The 22,843-nt window shown below is 45.9% G+C and overlaps 1 pseudogene; it reads right to left on the bottom strand.

The window, feature by feature from the left end:
* Positions 1-1,147: 1,147 nt before the first annotated feature.
* Positions 1,148-22,843, bottom strand: part of LOC135574139 (uncharacterized) — a 154,636-nt pseudogene continuing 132,940 nt past the window's right edge.

The following is a 22,843-nucleotide window of genomic DNA, read 5'->3' as shown; positions in this document are numbered from 1 at the left end:
GAATCGTGTTTTTGCTGTGCGTGTGGAATTAGCCCTGTTTTTGCAAGAGCACCAACATTGTCATGCAGATTGCTACAAAAATTTGAGTTCATTCTCATTTTAGCGTACATGGCTGATATCTTCGCAGCTCTCAATCATCTCAATCAAAAGATGCAGGGAGGTGGAGTCAACATCATCAAAGCGGAGGAAAACCTGAAGGCTTTTCAAAAAAAGCTACCGTTATGGAAACGACGAACAGAGTACAATAACTTCGCAAACTTTCCCCTGCTGGACGACTGTGTAAGTAAGATCGAAGATGTATCTGGAATCTGAGATTTCTGTACACGCTGAACTGAAGCAAGCAATTGCCACGCACTTAGATGAGTTTGCAAAGTCTCTCGACGGATACTTCCCTACAAGAGAGTCATATCCAGCATGGGTGAGACAGCCATTCACGTTTAGTGTTGAGACAACAGATGTCAATGATGAATACCTCGATGAAATCATTGAAATTCAGCAGAGCCAGGTTCAACAGCAACTCTTCAGAACAACACCGCTTTCAACGTTTTGGTGTCAACAAATGGTAACGTACCGTTATTGCTAAGAAAGCTCTGGAGATTTTCATACCGTTTGTTACAACATATCTTTGCGAGCAATCCTTTTCGAGGATGCTGGACATAAAAATAAAGAAAAGGAACAGACTTTGTTGCGAAAATGACATGAGAGTGGCACTTGCCAAGGTGAAGCCGCGCATTTCTGAACTGGTCTCTGAAAGGCAACAGCAGAAGTCACACTGATTTGCAGTAAATATTCATTATTATGTTTTTGTTTTTGTGTGAAAATGATAATCTGTGTGAAAATGTTTTGATGATTTTGTTCTTTGAACACAGTGATGTTGATGCACGGTTCATTTTGTGCACCAGTCAAATATATACCTATGTTTTGAATTTGATTTTTTTTGTTCAATTAAGAAGGGTTCGGTGAATGCGCATATGAAACTGTTGGGGTTCAGTACCTCCAACAAGGTTAAGAACCACTGGTGTAGATTGATGAGGGGAAAAAAACAATTTAATCAATTTTCGAATAAGGCTGTAACGTAACAAAATGTGGAAAAAGTCAAGGGGTCTGAATACTTTCTGAATGCACAGTACAGTATAGTGAACAAAGGTCAGTGCATGGGCATCTCGGCCCTCGCAGCTAACGTCCATTTGGAGAGCATAAGCTGGGAGTTTGAGTCGTTCAGTCGGAGATTCCCCTTGATTGCTGCAATGGCATAAATTCTTTGTTTAACAGTGTTATATGACATATGTATTGATGTGAGTTTCTGTCCCTCCCACACATTGTTTTCACCAAATCAATTGTGGCCGATAACATCAAGTCTCCGCAATAGTATGTGGTTTCATAGAATAGCTTCGCCATTCGCTGTGGGAAGGATTCAAGTGCAATGGTGAAGACTTGTCCCATGATGCTCTCTGGTTGAATTTTATCTTTTAGATTTTCTTATTTTTAGATTTTTAAGGTTAAGAAAATTACAATGATTTTGAGGTACAAAGACAATATTATAATGTTTGGTTTTGGTACAAATATATGTACAGTACCAGTCAAAACATCTGGACCCGCCGACTCATTCCAGGGTTTTTCTTAATTTTTCTTATTTTCTACATTGTAGAATAATAGTGAAGACATCAAAATTATGAAATGACACATATGGAATCATGTGGTAACCAAAACAAGTGTTATATATATTTGAGATTCTTCAAAGTAGCCAGCCTTTGCGTTGATGACAGCTTTGCACACTCTTAGGCATTCTCTCAACCAGCTTCATGATGTAGTCACCTGGAATGCAATTCAATTACCAGGTGTGCCTTGTTAAAAGTTAAGTTGTGGAATGTATTTCCTTCTTAATGCGTTTGAGCCAATCAGTTGTGACAAGGTAGGGTTGGTATACAGAAGACAGCCCTATTTGGTAAAACACCAAGTCCATATTATGGCAACAAAAGCTCAAATAAGCAAAGAGAAACGACAGTCCATCATTACTTTAAGACATGAAGGTCAGTCAATACGGAACATTTCAAGAACTTTGAAAATTTGAAGTGCAGTCGTAAAAACCATCAAGCGCCATGATAAAACTGGCTCTCATGAGCAACGCCACAGGAAAGGAAGAACCAGAGTTACTTCTGCTGCAGAGGATGTGTTCATTAGTTACCAGCCTCAGAAATTGCAGCCCAAATAAATGCTTCACAGAGTTAAAGTAACAGACACATCTCAACCTCAAATGTTCAGAGGGGACTACATGAATCAGGCCTTCGTGGTTAAATTGCTGCATAGAAACCACTACTAAAGGACACCAAAAAGATTGAGAGACTTACTGGGCCAAGAAACACAACAATGGACTTTAGACCAGTGGAAATCTGTCCTTGGGTCTGATGAGTCTAAATTTGTTATATTTGTGAGACACAGAGTAGGTGAACGGATGATGTCCTCATGTGTGTTTCCCACCGTGAAGCATGGAGGGGGAGGTGTGATGTGTGGGGGTGCTTTGCTGGTGACACTGTCAGTGATTTATTTTGAATTTAAGGCACACTTAACCAGCATGGCTATCACAGCATTCTGCAGCGATACACCATCCCATCTGGTTTGCGCTTAGCAATGACCCAACACACTTCCAGCCTGTGAAAGGGCTATTTGACCAAGGAGAGTGATGGAGTGCTGCATCAGATGAAGTGGCCTCCACAATCACCCGACCTCAACCCAATTGAGATGGTTTGGGATGAGTTGGACCGCAGAGTGAAGGAAAAGCAGCCAACAAGTGCTCAGCATATGTGGGAAATCCTTCAAGACAGTTGGAAAAAGCATTCCAGGTGAAGCTGGTTGAGAGAATGCGAAGAGTGTGCAAAAGCTGTCATCAAGGCAAAGAGTGGCTACTTTAGAAGAAACTAAAATCTAAAATATATTTTGATTTGTTTAACACCTTTTTGGTTACTACATGATTCCATATGTGTTATTTCATAGTTTTGATGTCTTCACTATTATTCTACAGTGTAGAAAAGTTTGTTTTTTTTATTCATTTTTTTACTTGAATGAGTAGGTGTCCAAACTTTTGACTGAAAACTGTATACAGCAACCCCTAATTTGGGAGCCACTGCTCGAACTTTAACCCTCTCCCTACCCTACCCTACCCTACCTAACCCTACCCTACCCTACCTAACCCTACCTAACCCTACCCTACCTAATCATACCCTACCTAATCATACCCTACCCTACTCTACCCTACCCTACCTAACCCTCCCTAACCCTACCCTACCTAACCCTACCCTACCCTACCTAACCCTACCTAACCCTACCAATACCTACCTAACCCTACCCTACCCTACTCTACTTTACCTAACCCTACCTAACTCTACCTAACCCTACCCTACCCTACCCTACCCTACCTAACCCTACCCTACCTAACCCTACCCTACCTAACCCTACCTAACCCTACCCTACCTAACCCTACCTAACCCTACCCTAACCTAATCTACCTAACCCTACCTAATGCTACCCTACCTAACCCTACCTAACCCTGCCCTACCTAACCTTACCTAACCCTACCTAACCCCACCCTACCCTACCCTACCTAACCCTACCCTACCTAACCCTCCCTAACCCTACCTAACCCTACCTACCCTACCTAACCCTACCTAACCCTACCCTACCTAACCCTACCTAACCCTACCTAACCCTACCCTACCTAACCCTACCCTACCCTACCTAACCCTACCCTACCTAACCATACCAATACCTACCTATCCCTACCCTACCCTACTCTACCCTACCTAACTCTACCTAACCCTACCCTACCCTACCCTACCTAACCCTACCCTACCTAATCATACCCTACCCTAATCTCTACCCTACCCTACCTAACCCTACCTTACCTAACCCTACCTAACCCTACCAATACCTACCTAACCCTACCCTACTCTACCCTACCTAACCCTACCTAACTCTACCTAACCCTACCCTACCCTACCTAACCCTACCATACCTAACCCTACCTAACCCTATCCTACCCTACTCTACCTTACCTAACCCTACCTAACTCTACCTAACCCTACCCTACCCTACCTAACCCTACCCTACCTAACCCTACCTAACCCTACTCCTACCCTACCTAACCCTACCTAACCCTACCCCCTACCCTACCTAACCCTACCTAACCCTACCCTAACCTAATCTACCTAACCCTACCTAACCCTACCCTACCTAACCCTACCTAACCCTACCCTAACCTAATCTACCTATCCCTACCTAACCCTACCCTACCTAACCCTACCCTACCTAACCCTACCTAACCCTACCTAACCTACCCTACCTAACCCTACCCTACCTAACCCTCCCTAACCCTACCTAACCCTACCCTACCTAACCCTACCTACCCTACCTAACCCTACCTAACCCTACCTAACCCTACCCTACCTAACCCTACCCTACCTAACCCTACCTAACCATACCAATACCTACCTAACCCTACCCTACCCTACTCTACCCTACCTAACTCTACCTAACTCTACCTAACCCTACCCTACCCTACCCTACCTAACCCTACCCTACCTAACCCTACCTAACCCTACCCTACCCTACCTAACCCTACCCTACCTAACCCTACCTAACCCTACCTAACCCTACCCTACCTAACCCTACCCTACCTAACCCTACCCTACCTAATCATACCCTACCCTACTCTACCCTACCCTACCTAACCCTACCTAACCCTACCCTACCTAACCCTACCTAACCCTACCAATACCTACCTAACCCTACCTAACCCTACCCTACCTAATCATACCCTACTCTACCCTACCCTACCTAACTCTACCTAACCCTACCCTACCCTACCCTACCTAACCCTACCCTACCTAACCCTACCTAACCCTACCCTACCTAATCATACCCTACCCTACTCTACCCCACCCTACCTAACCCTACCAATACCTACCTAACCCTACCCTACCATACTCTACCCTACCTAACCCTACCTAACTCTACCTAACCCTACCCTACCCTACCTAACCCTACCCTACCCTACCTAACCCTACCTAACCCTACCCTACCCTACCCTACCTAACCCTACCCTACCTAACCCTACCTAACCCTACCCTAACCTAATCTACCTAACCCTACCTAACCCTACCCTACCTAACCCTACCCTACCTAACCTTACCTAACCCTACCCTACCTAACCCTACCTAACCCTACCTAACCCTACCCTACCCTACCCTACCTAACCCTACCCTACCTAACCCTACCTAACCCCAGGTGGGTTGGGTGCAGGGCCCTACCTAACCCCCTACCAGGAGGCCTAACAGGCAGGGGTTAGGTAGGGGCAGGGGTAGGGGTAGGTAGGGCCAGGTAAGTTAGGTAGGGCAGGGATTAGGTAGGGTTAGGTAGGGTAGCCCTAACCCTGTGATTAATCCCTAGATCCACGGAAACACTGCTGCCGGTCCTATTACTGGACACACACTGTGTGTGTGTTTTTGTGTGCGTGTATATGTGTGTGTTTTGACATGTGAATGTGCCTCTGAGAAAGAGTGAAGGAGAGAGCCAAAGAAAAAGAAGGCCAGAACAAAGAAGAGAGGAATAGGGTATGACAGATTGGTGGGAGGGAGACAGAGACCCTACCTAGGGTAACCCTAGGGTTAGGGCAGGGTTAGGGGGCCAGGCAACCCTAGGCCCCACAGGGCAACCCCAGGCAGGGCTAGGCAGGGCCAGGCAGGGCAGGGCCTAACCCTAGGGTTAGGTGGGGCCAGGCCCAGGCAGGGCCCAGGGGCCCTACCCCAGGGGGGGGGTTAGGCAGGGCCAGGCCTAGGGTTCCTACCTAACCCTAGGTAGGGCCAGGGTGTCTTTGTTAACCCTAGGGCTTAGGTAGGTAGCTTAGGTAGGGTTAGGTATTTTAGCAGTGTGATTAATCCGTCCAATCCACGGAAACACTGCTGCCGGTCTATTACTGGACACACACTGTGTGTGTGTTTTTGTGTGCGTGTATATGTGTGTGTTTTGACATGTGAATGTGCCCAAAGAAAAAAGAAGGCCAGAACAAAGAAGAGAGAATAGGGTATGACAGATCATGGGAGGAGACAGGCAGGTAGGGTTAGGTAGGGTAGGAGGATGGGGTAGGGGTTAGGTAGGGTGGGGTCACTAGGGTTTCTCAGTAGGCACATGTCAAAACACACACATATACACGCACACAAAAACACACCACACAGTGTGTGTCCAGTAATATCGCCGACCGGCAGCAGTGTTTCCGTGGATCTAGTGGACGGATTAATCACACTGCTAAAATGTTCAGGAGAGGAGGAGAGGAGAGACCAAACCAAACCAGAAGAGAAGAGAAGACAATAGGAGTGGAGGAGAAGAGAAGAGAGAAAGACAAGCATGCACTCCATGTCTTAAACCCCTGAACAGCGCTCTTTGTGAACAGAACTCTGTTACCAAGACAACAGCTCCCAAAGCCAGACAGACAGTGCATGCTAAAGCTCTCTCTGCTGCTAGGCTAAATCCTCTTTTCAACTGGGCCAACACTCCAGAACAATCATAATAAGCACATTGTCCCAGTCCACACATCCATCCAACACTTCCCTCTCCTCTTGATAGGTTCTGCTTAGAAAGCTTTCCACTGTCTAATATTATGGCTATGCTGACCAGATCTGGGCTGTTAAGGGGTTTAGCTGTATTTATGAGACATTTCAGAAACAGGAAGCTTTTTTTCAGAGGGAAGCACATTGGTCTGAAGTATCTCTCTCTCTCTCTCTCTCTCTCTGCATGGCAAACATATGTTTACATTAATAAACAAATATATCTCCCTCCTCCCTTAATGCAGTCAGGGACATTCTTCTGAGAAGTAAAGAAGGGCTTCCAGTCAGAGTCCCTGTACATCTACGAGTCCCCCTGACAGAGGAAGCTGCTGGTCCCGGAACAATACAGAGACAGCTGATAGAGCTCATGTATCCAAGCCCGGTGTTCTCACCCATCACTCTGCAAACTGGCATCCATGTTGGCACCTACAGTTCCATAGATTTCATGCCAATGTAGAATACAGCTTGTTTTACACAGGGGTTTAGTAAAAATATGGCTGGAATACAAGTTAAGGGTAAGCCTGGGGGCTAGGAAATAGAGAGGTTATGGGTAAGACTAGGGGCTAGGAAATAGAGAGGTTATGGTTAAGACTAGGGGCTAGGAAATAGAGAGGTTATGGGTAAGACTAGGGGCTAGGAAATAGAGAGGTTATGGGTTAGACTAAAGGCTAGGAAATAGAGAGGTTATGGGTTAGACTAGGGGCTAGGAAATAGAGAGGTTATGGTAAGACTAGGGGTTAGGAAATAGAGAGGTTATGGTAAGACTAGGGGCTAGGAAATAGAGAGATTATGGGTAAGACTGGGGGCTAGGAAATAGAGAGGTTATGGGTAAGAATGGGGGCTAGGAAATAGAGAGGTTATGGTAAGACTAGGGGTTAGGAAATAGAGAGGTTATGGGTAAGACTGGGGGTTAGGAAATAGAGAGGTTATGGTAAGACTAGGGGTTAGGAAATAGAGAGGTTATGGGTAAGACTAGGGGTTAGGAAATAGAGAGGTTATGGGTAAGACTAGGGGTTAGGAAATAGAGAGGTTATGGGTTAGACTAAAGGCTAGGAAATAGAGAGGTTATGGGTAAGACTGAAGGCTAGGAAATATAGAGGTTATGGTAAGACTAGGGGTTAGGAAATAGAGAGGTTATGGGTAAGACTAGGGGTTAGGAAATAGAGAGGTTATGGGTAAGACTAGGGGCTAGGAAATAGAGAGGTTATGGGTTAGACTGAAGGCTAGGAAATAGAGAGGTTATGGGTAAGACTGGGGGCTAGGAAATAGAGAGGTTATGGGTAAGACTAGGGGTTAGGAAATAGAGAGGTTATGGGTAAGACTAGGAGTTAGGAAATAGAGAGGTTATGGGTAAGACTAGGGGCTAGGAAATAGAGAGGTTATGGGTAAGACTAGGGGTTAGGAAATAGAGAGGTTATGGGTAAGACTGGGGGCTAGGAAATAGAGAGGTTATGGGTAAGACTAGGGGCTAGGAAATAGAGAGGTTATGAGTAAGACTAGGGGTTAGGAAATAGAGAGGTTATGGGTAAGACTGGGGGCTAGGAAATAGAGAGGTTATGGGTAAGACTAGGGGTTAGGAAATAGAGAGGTTATGGGTTAGACTGAAGGCTAGGAAATAGAGAGGTTATGGGTTAGACTGAAGGCTAGGAAATAGAGAGGTTATGGGTAAGACTGGGGGCTAGGAAATAGAGAGGTTATGGGTAAGACTGGGGGCTAGGAAATAGAGATGTTATGGGTAAGACTAGGGGTTAGGAAATAGAGAGGTTATGGGTAAGACTAGGGGCTAGGAAATAGAGAGGTTATGGGTAAGACTGGGGGCTAGGAAATAGAGAGGTTATGGGTAAGACTAGGGGTTAGGAAATAGAGAGGTTATGGGTAAGACTAGAGGTTAGGAAATAGAGAGGTTATGGGTAAGACTAGGGGCTAGGAAATAGAGAGGTTATGGGTAAGACTAGGGGTTAGGAAATAGAGAGGTTATGGGTAAGACTGGGGGCTAGGAAATAGAGAGGTTATGGGTAAGACTAGGGGCTAGGAAATAGAGAGGTTATGGTAAGACTAGGGGCTAGGAAATAGAGAGATTATGGGTAAGACTGGGGGCTAGGAAATAGAGAGGTTATGGGACTAAAATAGACTAGGGGTTAGGAAATAGAGAGGTTATGGGTTAGACTGAAGGCTTAGGAAATAGAGAGGTTATGGGTTATGGGTAAGACTGGGGGCTAGGAAATAGAGAGGTTATGGGTAAGACTGGGGGCTAGGAAATAGAGAGGTTATGGGTAAGACTGAAGGCTAGGAAATAGAGAGGTTATGGGTAAGACTGGGGCTAGGAAATAGAGATGTTATGGGTAAGACTAGGGTTAGGAAATAGAGGTTATGGGTAAGACTAGGGGGCTAGGAAATAGAGAGGTTATGGGAAAGACTGGGGGCTAGGAAATAGAGAGGTTATGGGTAAGACTGGGGGCTAGGAAATAGAGATGTTATGGGTAAGACTAGGGGTTAGGAAATAGAGAGGTTATGGTAAGACTAGGGGCTAGGAAATAGAGAGGTTATGGGAAAGACTGGGGGCTAGGAAATAGAGAGGTTATGGGTAAGACTAGGGGTTAGGAAATAGAGAGGTTATGGTAAGACTAGGGGTTAGGAAATAGAGAGGTTATGGGTAAGACTAGGGGTTAGGAAATAGAGAGGTTATGGGTAAGACTAGGGGCTAGGAAATAGAGAGGTTATGGGTAAGACTGGGGGCTAGGAAATAGAGAGGTTATGGGTTAGACTGGGGGCTAGGAAATAGAGAGGTTATGGGTAAGACTGGGGGCTAGGAAATAGAGAGGTTATGGGTAAGACTGGGGGTTAGGAAATAGAGAGGTTATGGGTAAGACTAGGGGTTAGGAAATAGAGAGGTTATGGTAAGACTGAAGGTTAGGAAATAGAGAGGTTATGGGTTAGACTGGGGGCTAGGAAATAGAGCGGTTATGGGTAAGTCTGGGGGCTAGGAAATAGAGAGGTTATGGTAAGACTAGGGGTTAGGAAATAGAGAGGTTATGGGTAAGACTGGGGCAGGGAATAGAGAGGTTATGGGTAAGACTAGGGGTTAGGAAATAGAGAGGTTATGGGTAAGACTAGGGGTTAGGAAATAGAGAGGTTATGGTAAGACTGAAGGCTAGGAAATAGAGATGTTATAGTAAGACTAGGGGTTAGGAAATAGAGAGGTTATGGGTAAGACTGGGGGCTAGGAAATAGAGAGGTTATGGGTAAGACTGGGGGCTAGGAAATAGAGAGGTTATGGGTAAGACTGGGGGCTTCGAAATAGAGAGGTTATGGTAAGACTAGGGGTTAGGAAATAGAGAGGTTATGGGTAAGACTAGGGGTTAGGAAATAGAGAGGTTATGGGTTAGACTAGGGGTTAGGAAATAGAGAGGTTATGGGTAAGACTAGGGGTTAGGAAATAGAGGTTATGGGTTAGACTGGGGGCTAGGAAATAGAGAGGTTATGGGTAAGACTGGGGGCTAGGAAATAGAGAGGTTATGGTAAGACTAGGGGCTAGGAAATAGAGAGGTTATGGGTAAGACTAGGGGCTAGGAAATAGAGAGGTTATGGGTAAGACTAGGGGCTAGGAAATAGAGAGGTTATGGGTAAGACTGGGGGCTAGGAAATAGAGAGGTTATGGGTAAGACTAGGGGCTAGGAAATAGAGAGGTTATGGTAAGACTAGGGGCTAGGAAATAGAGAGGTTAGAGGTTAGACCAGGATATATAGAGGTTAGAGGTTAGACTGGGGGCTAGGGTATAGAGAAGTTAGAGGTTAGACCAGGATATAGAGAGGTTAGAGGTTAGACCAGGATATATAGAGGTTTGGGGTAAGACCAGGGGTTAGGAAATAGAGAGGTTAGAGGTTAGACCAGGATACAGAGAGGTTAGAAAAGGAAGTGGTTTAAGTGGAGAGAATGAGGATGGACAAGTGAGATACAGACGATATCTCAGACGAGCTCTTTGGTCTTGGCCATAGTGGAGTTTGGAGTGTGACTGTTTGAGGTTGTGGACAGGTGTCTTTTATACTGATAACAAGTTCAAACAGGTGCCATTAATACAGGTAACGAGTGGAGGACAGAGGAGCCTCTTAAAGAAGAAGTTACAGGTTTGTGAGAGCCAGAAATCTTGCTTGTTTGTAGGTGACCAAATACTTATTTTCCACCATAATTTGCAAATAAATTCATAAAAAATCCTACAATGTGATTTTCAGGATTTTTTTTTCTAATTTTGTCTGTCATAGTTGAAGTGTACATATGATGAAAATTACAGGCCTCTCTCATCTTTTTAAGTGGGAGAACTTGCACAATTGGTGGCTGACTAAATACTTTTTTGCCCCACTGTATATACCCAGTAGAGGAGGACAGACAGACAGACAGACAGACAGACAGACAGACAGACAGACAGACAGACAGACAGACAGACAGACAGACAGACAGACAGACAGACAGACAGACAGACAGACAGGATCTAGAGAGAGACCGAAATAAATCCTCCTACCACTGCAGAAGTGTATTACACTTGGTGACTGCATTTGCAGCACTACTAAGTTCCTTTCTGTAAAGTCAGACTGCACACGAACACTGTCGAACACTGTCTCCATCTGTCTTTTCTTCTCATCCTTCTCTGCTTCATCTCACCTTCCCTCTCCTCCCTGAGAAGTGACAGATTGGCGTTGACCTTCAGAGGGCGATGGCTGATGCAGCTCCGAGGATGCACTGACCAAGCAGAACTGGCCAACCAGAGCTAACCTCCTACAGAGATCAACCACTCAGCAGACACTGTCAGCCAAGATCAAAGACAGGCCATCACTCCTCTGGGAGTAGGGTTTGAAAAGAGAGGGAGAGAGAGAGAGACAGAGAGGTGATAGACAATGTGTGAGAGAGAGAAAGGGGAAAGAAGAAAGAGAAAGATCTTATCTCTTCAATGACAAACAAACCAGTGATTTGTCAGTACGTTGATATGGGTAGAGTCAGGAAGAGAGAGGGAGAGAGAGACAGACAGTATGTTGATATGGGTAGAGTCAGGAAGAGAGAGGGAGAGAGACAGACAGTATGTTGATATGGGTAGAGTCAGGAAGAGAGAGGGAGAGAGACAGACAGTATGTTGATATGGGTAGAGTCAGGAAGAGAGAGGGAGAGAGAGACAGACAGTATGTTGATATGGGTAGAGTCAGGAAGAGAGAGACAGACAGTAGAGGGTAGAGTCAGGAAGAGTATCAGGTATGGATATGGGCAGAGAGAGAGAGGAGGAGAGAGAGACAGACAGTATGTTGATATGGGTAGAGTCAGGAAGAGAGAGGGAGAGAGAGACAGACAGTATGTTGATATGGGTAGAGGAAGAGGGGAGAGAGAGACAGACAGTATGTTGATATGGGTAGAGTCAGGAAGAGAGAGGGAGAGAGAGACATAGACAGTATGTTGATATGGGTAGAGTCAGGAAGAGAGAGGGAGAGAGAGACAGACAGTATGTTGATATGGGTAGAGTCAGGAAGAGAGAGGGAGAGAGAGACAGACAGTATGTTGATATGGGTAGAAGAGAGAGGGAGAGAGAGACAGACAGTATCAGGAAGAGAGGAAGAGAGAGGAGAGAGACAGACAGTATGTTGATATGGGTAGAGTCAGGAAGAGAGAGGAGAGAGACAGACAGTATGTTGATATGGAGAGTCAGGAAGAGAGAGACAGACAGTATGTTGATATGGGTAGAGTCAGGAAGAGAGAGGGAGAGAGACAGACAGTATGTTGAAGAGAGAGGAGAGAGACAGTATGTTGATATGGGTAGAGTCAGGAAGAGAGAGGAGAGAGAGACAGACAGTATGTTGATATGGGTAGAGTCAGGAAGAGAGAGGGAGAGAGAGACAGACAGTATGTTGATATGGGTAGAGTCAGGAAGAGAGAGGGAGAGAGACAGACAGTATGTTGATATGGGTAGAGTCAGGAAGAGATGGGAGAGAGAGTATGTTGATATGGGCAGGAAGAGAGATGAGAGAGAGTCAGAGAGAGAGGGAGAGAGACAGACAGTATGTTGATATGGGTAGAGTCAGGAGAGAGAGAGACAGATGTTGATATGGGAGAGAGGAAGAGAGAGGGAGAGAGAGACAGACAGTATGTTGATATGGGTAGAGTCAGGAAGAGAGAGGGAGAGAGAGACAGACAGTATGTTGATATGGGTAGAGTCAGGAAGAGAGAGGGAGAGAGAGACAGACAGTATGTTGATATGGGTAGAGTCAGGAGAGAGAGAGAGGGAGACAGTATGTTGATATGGGTAGAGTCAGGAAGAGAGAGGGAGAGAGAGACAGACAGTATGTTGATATGGGTAGAGTCAGGAAGAGAGAGGGAGAGAGAGACAGACAGTATGTTGATATGGGTAGAGTCAGGAAGAGAGAGGGAGAGAGACAGACAGTATGTTGATATGGGTAGGGTAGTCAGGAAGAGAGAGGGAGAGAGAGACAGACAGTATGTTGATATGGGTAGAGTCAGGAAGAGAGAGACAGACAGTATGTTGATATGGGTAGAGTCAGGAAGAGAGGGAGAGAGAGACAGACAGTATGTTGATATGGGTAGAGTCAAGAGAGAGGGAGAGAGACAGACAGTATGATATGGGTAGAGTCAGGAAGAGATGTTGATATGGGTAGAGTCAGGAGAGAGGGAGACAGTATGTTGATATGGGTAGAGTCAGGAAGAGAGAGGGAGAGAGAGAGACAGTATGTTGATATGGGTAGAGTCAGAAGAGAGAGGGGAGAGAGACAGTATGGAAGGGTAGAGTCAGGAAGAGAGAGGAGAGACAGACAGTATGTTGATATGGGTAGAGTCAGGAAGAGAGAGGGAGAGAGAGACAGACAGTATGTTGATATGGGTAGAGTCAGGAAGAGAGAGGGAGAGAGAGACAGTACAGACAGTATGTTGATATGGGTAGAGTCAGGAAGAGAGAGACAGTCAGGGAGAGGGAAGAGAGACAGTATGTTGATATGGGTAGAGTCAGGAAGAGAGAGGGAGAGAGAGACAGACAGTATGTTGATATGGGTAGAGTCAGGAAGAGAGAGAGGAGGGAGAGAGAGACAGTATGTTGATATGGGCAGATATGGGTAGAGTCAGGAAGAGAGAGTATGTTGATATGGGTAGAGAGAGAGACAGTATGTTGATATGGGTAGAGTCAGGAAGAGAGAGGAGAGAGAGACAGACAGACAGTATGTTGATATGGGTAGAGTCAGGAAGAGAGAGGGAGAGAGACAGACAGTATGTTGATATGGGTAGAGTCAGAGAGAGAGGGAGAGAGAGACAGATATGTTGATATGGGTAGAGTCAGGAAGAGAGAGACAGACAGTATGTTGATATGGGTAGAGGGAGAGAGAGAGAGACAGACAGTATGTTGATATGGGTAGAGTCAGGTAGAGAGAGGGAGAGAGACAGACAGTATGTTGATATGGGTAGAGTCAGGAAGAGAGAGGGAGAGACAGACAGTATGTTGATATGGGTAGAGTCAGGAAGAGAGAGGGGAGAGAGAGACAGACAGTATGTTGATATGGGTAGAGTCAGGAGAGAGGAGAGAGAGACAGACAGTATGTTGATATGGGTAGAGTCAGGAAGAGAGGTAGGGTAGAGAGAGAGACAGACAGTATGTTGATATGGGTAGAGTCAGGAAGAGAGAGGGAGAGAGAGACAGACAGTATGTTGATATGGGTAGAGTAGAGTCAGGAAGAGAGAGATATGGGTAGAGTCAGGAAGAGAGAGGGAGACAGACATGTTGATATGGGTAGAGTCAGGAAGAGAGAGGAGAGAGAGAGTATGTTGATATGGGTAGAGAGTTGATAAGAGAGAGAGACAGACAGTATGTTGATATGGGTAGAGTCAGGAAGAGAGGGAGAGAGAGACAGACAGTATGTTGATATGGGTAGAGTCAGGAAGAGAGGGAGAGAGAGACAGACAGTATGTTGATATGGGTAGAGTCAGGAAGAGAGAGGGAGAGAGAGACAGACAGTATGTTGATATGGGTAGAGTCAGGAAGAGAGGAGAGAGAGACAGACAGTATGTTGATATGGGTAGAGTCAGGAAGAGAGAGGGAGAGAGAGACAGACAGTATGTTGATATGGGTAGAGTCAGGAAGAGAGAGGAAGAGAGAGAGACAGACAGTATGTTGATATGGGTAGGTCAGAAGAAGAGAGAGGGAGAGAGATTACAGACAGAAGAGTATGATTGATAGAGAGTCAGGAAGAGAGAGACAGACAGACATGTTGATATGGGTAGAGTCAGGAAGAGAGGGAGAGAGAGACAGACAGTATGTTGATATGGGTAGAGTCAGGAAGAGAAGGGAGAGAGAGACAGACAGTATGTTGATATGGGTAGAGTCAGGAAGAGAGAGAGGAGTATGTTGAGGGTAGGAAGAGAGAGAGAGACAGACAGTATGTTGATATGGGGGTAGAGTCAGGAAGAGAGAGGAGAGAGAGACAGATAGTATGACAGTTGATAGTCAGGAAGAGAGAGAGAGAGAGACAGACAGTATGGGGTAGAGTCAGGAAGAGAGAGGGAGAGAGACAGACAGTATGTTGATATGGGTAGAGTCAGGAAGAGAGAGGGAGAGAGACAGACAGTATGTTGATATGGGTAGAGTCAGGAAGAGAGAGGGAGAGAGAGACAGACAGTATGTTGATATGGGTAGAGTCAGGAAGAGAGAGGGAGAGAGAGACAGACAGTATGTTGATATGGGTAGAGTCAGGAAGAGAGAGGAGAGAGAGACAGACAGTATGTTGATATGGGTAGAGTCAGGAAGAGAGAGGGAGAGAGAGACAGACAGTATGTTGATATGGGTAGAGTCAGGAAGAGAGAGGAGAGAGAGACAGACAGTATGTTGATATGGGTAGAGTCAGGAAGAGAGAGGGAGAGAGAGACAGACAGTATGTTGATATGGGTAGAGTCAGGAAGAGAGAGGGAGAGAGAGACAGACAGTATGTTGATATGGGTAGAGTCAGGAAGAGAGAGGGAGAGAGAGACAGACAGTATGTTGATATGGGTAGAGTCAGGAAGAGAGAGAGAGAGAGACAGATGTTGATATGGGTAGAGTCAGGAAGAGAGGGAGGAGAGACAGACAGTATGTTGATATGGGTAGAGTCAGGAAGAGAGAGGGAGAGAGAGACAGACAGTATGTTGATATGGGTAGAGTCAGGAAGAGAGAGGGAGAGAGAGACAGACAGTATGTTGATATGGGTAGAGTCAGGAAGAGAGAGGGAGAGAGAGACAGACAGTATGTTGATATGGGTAGAGTCAGGAAGAGAGAGACAGTATGTTGATATGGGTAGAGTCAGGAAGAGAGAGGGAGGGAGAGACAGACAGTATGTTGATATGGGTAGAGTCAGGAAGAGAGAGGGAGGGAGAGACAGACAGTATGTTGATATGGGTAGAGTCAGGAAGAGAGAGGGAGAGAGAGACAGACAGTATGTTGATATGGGTAGAGTCAGGAAGAGAGAGACAGACAGTATGTTGATATGGGTAGAGTCAGGAAGAGAGAGGGAGAGACAGACAGTATGTTGATATGGGTAGAGTCAGGAAGAGAGAGGGAGAGAGAGACAGACAGTATGTTGATATGGGTAGAGTCAGGAAGAGAGAGGGAGAGAGAGACAGACAGTATGTTGATATGGGTAGAGTCAGGAAGAGAGAGACAGTATGTTGATATGGGTAGAGTCAGGAAGAGAGAGGGAGAGAGAGACAGTATGTTGATATGGGTAGAGTCAGGAAGAGAGAGGGAGAGAGAGACAGACAGTATGTTGATATGGGTAGAGTCAGGAAGAGAGAGGGAGAGAGAGACAGACAGTATGTTGATATGGGTAGAGTCAGGAAGAGAGAGGGAGAGAGAGACAGACAGTATGTTGATATGGGTAGAGTCAGGAAGAGAGAGGAAGAGAGACAGACAGTATGTTGATATGGGTAGAGTCAGGAAGAGAGAGGGAGAGAGAGACAGACAGTATGTTGATATGGGTAGAGTCAGGAAGAGAGAGGGAGAGACAGACAGTATGTTGATATGGGTAGAGTCAGGAAGAGAGAGGGAGAGACAGACAGTATGTTGATATGGGTAGAGTCAGGAAGAGAGAGGGAGAGAGAGACAGACAGTATGTTGATATGGGTAGAGTCAGGAAGAGAGAGGAGAGAGAGACAGACAGTATGTTGATATGGGTAGAGTCAGGAAGAGAGAGAGACAGACAGTATGTTGATATGGGTAGAGTCAGAGAGAGAGGGAGAGAGAGAGACAGTATGTTGATATGGGTAGAGTCAGGAAGAGAGAGGAGAGAGACAGACAGTATGTTGATATGGGTAGAGTCAGGAAGAGAGAGGGAGAGAGACAGACAGTATGTTGATATGGGTAGAGTCAGGAAGAGAGAGGGAGAGAGAGAGACAGTATGTTGATATGGGTAGAGTCAGGAAGAGAGTTGATATGGGTAGAGTCAGGGAGAGAGAGACAGACAGACATGTTGATATGGGTAGAGTCAGGAAGAGAGAGGAGAGAGAGACAGACAGTATGTTGATATGGGTAGAGTCAGGAAGAGAGAGGAGAGAGAGACAGACAGTATGTTGATATGGGTAGAGTCAGGAGAGAGAGGGAGAGAGAGACAGACAGTATGTTGATATGGGTAGAGTCAGGAAGAGAGAGGGAGAGAGAGAGACAGACAGTATGTTGATATGGGTAGAGTCAGGAAGAGAGAGGGAGAGAGAGACAGACAGTATGTTGATATGGGTAGAGTCAGGAAGAGAGAGGGAGAGAGAGACAGACAGTATGTTGATATGGGTCAGAAGTCAGGAAGAGAGAGGAAGAGAGACAGTATGTTGATATGGGTAGAGTCAGGAAGAGAGGGAGAGAGACAGACAGTATGTTGATATGGGTAGAGTCAGGAAGAGAGAGGGAGAGAGAGACAGACAGTATGTTGATATGGGTAGAGTCAGGAAGAGAGAGGGAGAGAGAGACAGACAGTATGTTGATATGGGTAGAGTCAGGAAGAGAGAGGGAGAGAGAGACAGACAGTATGTTGATATGGGTAGAGTCAGGAAGAGAGAGGGAGAGAGAGACAGACAGTATGTTGATATGGGTAGAGTCAGGAAGAGAGAGGGAGAGAGAGACAGACAGTATGTTGATATGGGTAGAGTCAGGAAGAGAGAGGGAGAGACAGACAGTATGTTGATATGGGTAGAGTCAGGAAGAGAGAGGGAGAGAGAGACAGACAGTATGTTGATATGGGTAGAGTCAGGAAGAGAGAGGGAGAGAGAGACAGACAGTATGTTGATATGGGTAGAGTCAGGAAGAGAGAGACAGACAGTATGTTGATATGGGTAGAGTCAGGAAGAGAGAGACAGTATGTTGATATGGGTAGAGTCAGGAAGAGAGAGGGAGAGAGAGACAGTATGTTGATATGGGTAGAGTCAGGAAGAGAGAGGGAGGGAGAGACAGACAGTATGTTGATATGGGTAGAGTCAGGAAGAGAGAGGGAGAGAGAGAGACAGTATGTTGATATGGGTAGAGTCAGGAAGAGAGAGGGAGAGAGAGACAGACAGTATGTTGATATGGGTAGAGTCAGGAAGAGAGAGGGAGAGAGACAGACAGTATGTTGATATGGGTAGAGTCAGGAAGAGAGAGGGAGAGAGAGACAGACAGTATGTTGATATGGGTAGAGTCAGGAAGAGAGAGGGAGAGAGAGACAGACAGTATGTTGATATGGGTAGAGTCAGGAAGAGAGAGGGAGAGAGAGACAGACAGTATGTTGATATGGGTAGAGTCAGGAAGAGAGAGGGAGAGACAGACAGTATGTTGATATGGGTAGAGTCAGGAAGAGAGAGGGAGATGTTGATATGGGTAGACAGGAAGTATGTTGATATGGGTAGAGTCAGGAAGAGAGAGGGAGAGAGAGACAGACAGTATGTTGATATGGGTAGAGTCAGGAAGAGAGAGGGAGAGAGAGACAGACAGTATGTTGATATGGGTAGAGTCAGGAAGAGAGAGACAGACAGTATGTTGATATGGGTAGAGTCAGGAAGAGAGAGGAGGAGAGAGAGACAGACAGTATGTTGATATGGGTAGAGTCAGGAAGAGAGAGGGAGAGAGAGACAGACAGTATGTTGATATGGGTAGAGTCAGGAAGAGAGAGGGAGAGAGAGACAGACAGTATGTTGATATGGGTAGAGTCAGGAAGAGAGAGGGAGAGACAGACAGTATGTTGATATGGGTAGAGTCAGGAAGAGAGAGGGAGAGAGAGACAGACAGTATGTTGATATGGGTAGAGTCAGGAAGAGAGAGGGAGAGAGAGACAGACAGTATGTTGATATGGGTAGAGTCAGGAAGAGAGAGAGTATGTTGAGGGTAGAGAGAGACAGACAGTATGTTGATATGGGTAGAGTCAGGAAGAGAGGGAGAGACAGACAGTATGTTGATATGGGTAGAGTCAGGAAGAGAGGGAGAGAGAGACAGACAGTATGTTGATATGGGTAGAGTCAGGAAGAGAGAGGAGAGAGAGACAGACAGTATGTTGATATGGGTAGAGTCAGGAAGAGAGAGGGAGAGAGAGACAGTATGTTGATATGGGTAGAGTCAGAAGAGAGAGGGAGACAGTAGTATGTTGATATGGGTAGAGTCAGGAAGAGAGAGGGAGAGAGAGACAGACAGTATGTTGATATGGGTAGAGTCAGGAAGAGAGAGGGAGAGAGACAGACAGTATGTTGATATGGGTAGAGTCAGGAAGAGAGAGAGAGAGGGAGAGAGGAAGAGAGAGGGAGAGACAGACAGTATGTTGATATGGGTAGAGTCAGGAAGAGAGAGGGAGAGAGTAGGAGAGACAGACAGTATGTTGATATGGGTAGAGTCAGGAAGAGAGAGGGAGAGAGAGACAGACAGTATGTTGATATGGGTAGAGTCAGGAAGAGAGAGAGAGAGACAGACAGTATGTTGATATGGGTAGAGTCAGGAAGAGAGAGGGAGAGAGAGACAGACAGTATGTTGATATGGGTAGAGTCAGGAAGAGAGAGGGAGAGAGAGACAGACAGTATGTTGATATGGGTAGAGTCAGGAAGAGAGAGACAGACAGTATGTTGATATGTGTAGAGTCAGGAAGAGAGAGTGAGAGACAGACAGTATGTTGATATGGGTAGAGTCAGGAAGAGAGAGGGAGAGAGAGACAGACAGTATGTTGATATGGGTAGAGTCAGGAAGAGAGAGGGAGAGAGAGACAGACAGTATGTTGATATGGGTAGAGTCAGGAAGAGAGAGGAGGGAGAGACAGACAGTATGTTGATATGGGTAGAGTCAGGAAGAGAGAGGGAGAGAGAGACAGACAGTATGTTGATATGGGTAGAGTCAGGAAGAGAGAGGAGAGACAGACAGTATGTTGATATGGGTAGAGTCAGGAAGAGAGAGGGAGAGAGAGACAGACAGTATGTTGATATGGGTAGAGTCAGGAAGAGAGAGGGAGAGAGACAGACAGTATGTTGATATGGGTAGAGTCAGGAAGAGAGAGGGAGAGAGAGAAGACAGTATGTTGATATGGGTAGAGTCAGGAAGAGAGAGGGAGAGACAGACAGTATGTTGATATGGGTAGAGTCAGGAAGAGAGAGGGAGAGAGAGAGACAGACAGTATGTTGATATGGGTAGAGTCAGGAAGAGAGAGGAGAGAGAGACAGTATGTTGATATGGGTAGAGTCAGGAAGAGAGAGGGAGAGAGAGACAGACAGTATGTTGATATGGGTAGAGTCAGGAAGAGAGAGGGAGAGAGACAGACAGTATGTTGATATGGGTAGAGTCAGGAAGAGAGAGGGAGAGAGAGACAGACAGTATGTTGATATGGGTAGAGTCAGGAAGAGAGAGGGAGAGAGAGACAGACAGTATGTTGATATGGGTAGAGTCAGGAAGAGAGAGGAGAGAGAGACAGTATGTTGATATGGGTAGAGTCAGGAAGAGAGAGGGAGAGAGAGACAGACAGTATGTTGATATGGGTAGAGTCAGGAAGAGAGAGGGAGAGAGAGACAGACAGTATGTTGATATGGGTAGAGTCAGGAAGAGAGAGAGAGACAGACAGTATGTTGATATGGGTAGAGTCAGGAAGAGACAGACAGTATGTTGATATGGGTAGAGTCAGGAAGAGAGAGGGAGAGAGAGACAGACAGTATGTTGATATGGGTAGAGTCAGGAAGAGAGAGGGAGAGAGAGACAGACAGTATGTTGATATGGGTAGAGTCAGGAAGAGAGAGGGAGAGAGAGACAGACAGTATGTTGATATGGGTAGAGTCAGGAAGAGAGAGGGAGAGAGAGACAGACAGTATGTTGATATGGGTAGAGTCAGGAAGAGAGACAGACAGTATGTTGATATGGGTAGAGTCAGAGAGAGGAGAGAGAGACAGACAGTATGTTGATATGGGTAGAGTCAGGAAGAGAGAGGGAGAGAGAGACAGACAGTATGTTGATATGGGTAGAGTCAGGAAGAGAGAGGAGAGAGACAGACAGTATGTTGATATGGGTAGAGTCAGGAAGAGAGAGGGAGAGAGAGACAGACAGTATGTTGATATGGGTAGAGTCAGGAAGAGAGAGGAGAGAGAGAGACAGACAGTATGTTGATATGGGTAGAGTCAGGAAGAGAGAGGGAGAGAGAGACAGACAGTATGTTGATATGGGTAGAGTCAGGAAGAGAGAGGGAGAGACAGACAGTATGTTGATATGGGTAGAGTCAGGAAGAGAGAGATAGACAGTATGTTGATATGGGTAGAGAAGAGAGAGGACAGTATGTTGATATGTTGATATGGGTAGAGTCAGTTGAAGAGAGAGGAAGAGAGAGAGAGAGACAGACAGTATGTTGATATGGGTAGAGTCAGGAAGAGAGAGGGAGAGAGAGACAGACAGTATGTTGATATGGGTAGAGTCAGGAAGAGAGAGATAGACAGTATGTTGATATGGGTAGAGTCAGGAAGAGAGAGGGAGAGAGACAGACAGTATGTTGATATGGGTAGAGTCAGGAAGAGAGAGGGAGAGAGAGACAGACAGTATGTTGATATGGGTAGAGTCAGGAAGAGAGAGGGAGAGAGAGACAGACAGTATGTTGATATGGGTAGAGTCAGGAAGAGAGAGGGAGAGAGAGACAGACAGTATGTTGATATGGGTAGAGTCAGGAAGAGAGAGGGAGAGAGAGACAGACAGTATGTTGATATGGGTAGAGTCAGGAAGAGAGAGGGAGGAGAGAGACAGACAGTATGTTGATATGGGTAGAGTCAGGAAGAGAGAGGGAGAGAGACAGACAGTATGTTGATATGGGTAGAGTCAGGAAGAGAGAGGGAGAGAGAGACAGACAGTATGTTGATATGGGTAGAGTCAGGAAGAGAGAGACAGACAGTATGTTGATATGGGTAGAGTCAGGAAGAGAGAGGGAGAGAGAGACAGACAGTATGTTGATATGGGTAGAGTCAGGAAGAGAGAGGGAGAGACAGACAGTATGTTGATATGGGTAGAGTCAGGAAGAGAGAGGGAGAGAGAGACAGACAGTATGTTGATATGGGTAGAGTCAGGAAGAGAGAGGGAGAGAGAGACAGACAGTATGTTGATATGGGTAGAGTCAGGAAGAGAGAGGGAGAGAGAGACAGACAGTATGTTGATATGGGTAGAGTCAGGAAGAGAGAGGAAGAGAGAGAGACAGTATGTTGATATGGGTAGAGTCAGGAAGAGAGAGGGAGAGAGAGACAGACAGTATGTTGATATGGGTAGAGTCAGGAAGAGAGAGGGAGAGAGAGACAGACAGTATGTTGATATGGGTAGAGTCAGGAAGAGAGAGGAGAGAGAGACAGACAGTATGTTGAGAGAGGGAAGAGAGAGACAGACAGTATGTTGATATGGGTAGAGTCAGGAAGAGAGAGGGAGAGACAGACAGTATGTTGATATGGGTAGAGTCAGGAAGAGAGAGAGAGACAGTATGTTGATATGGGTAGAGTCAGGAAGAGAGAGGGAGAGAGAGACAGACAGTATGTTGATATGGGTAGAGTCAGGAAGAGAGAGGGAGAGAGAGACAGACAGTATGTTGATATGGGTAGAGTCAGGAAGAGAGAGGGAGAGACAGACAGTATGTTGATATGGGTAGAGTCAGGAAGAGAGAGGGAGAGAGAGACAGACAGTATGTTGATATGGGTAGAGTCAGGAAGAGAGGAGAGACACAGACAGTATGTTGATATGGGTAGAGTCAGGAAGAGAGAGGGAGAGAGAGACAGACAGTATGTTGATATGG

This window comes from Oncorhynchus nerka, linkage group LG12 (assembly GCF_034236695.1).
Source record: "Oncorhynchus nerka isolate Pitt River linkage group LG12, Oner_Uvic_2.0, whole genome shotgun sequence".
Classification (NCBI taxonomy): Eukaryota; Metazoa; Chordata; class Actinopteri; order Salmoniformes; family Salmonidae; genus Oncorhynchus; species Oncorhynchus nerka.
This window is presented reverse-complemented; position numbering and strand designations above follow the sequence as displayed.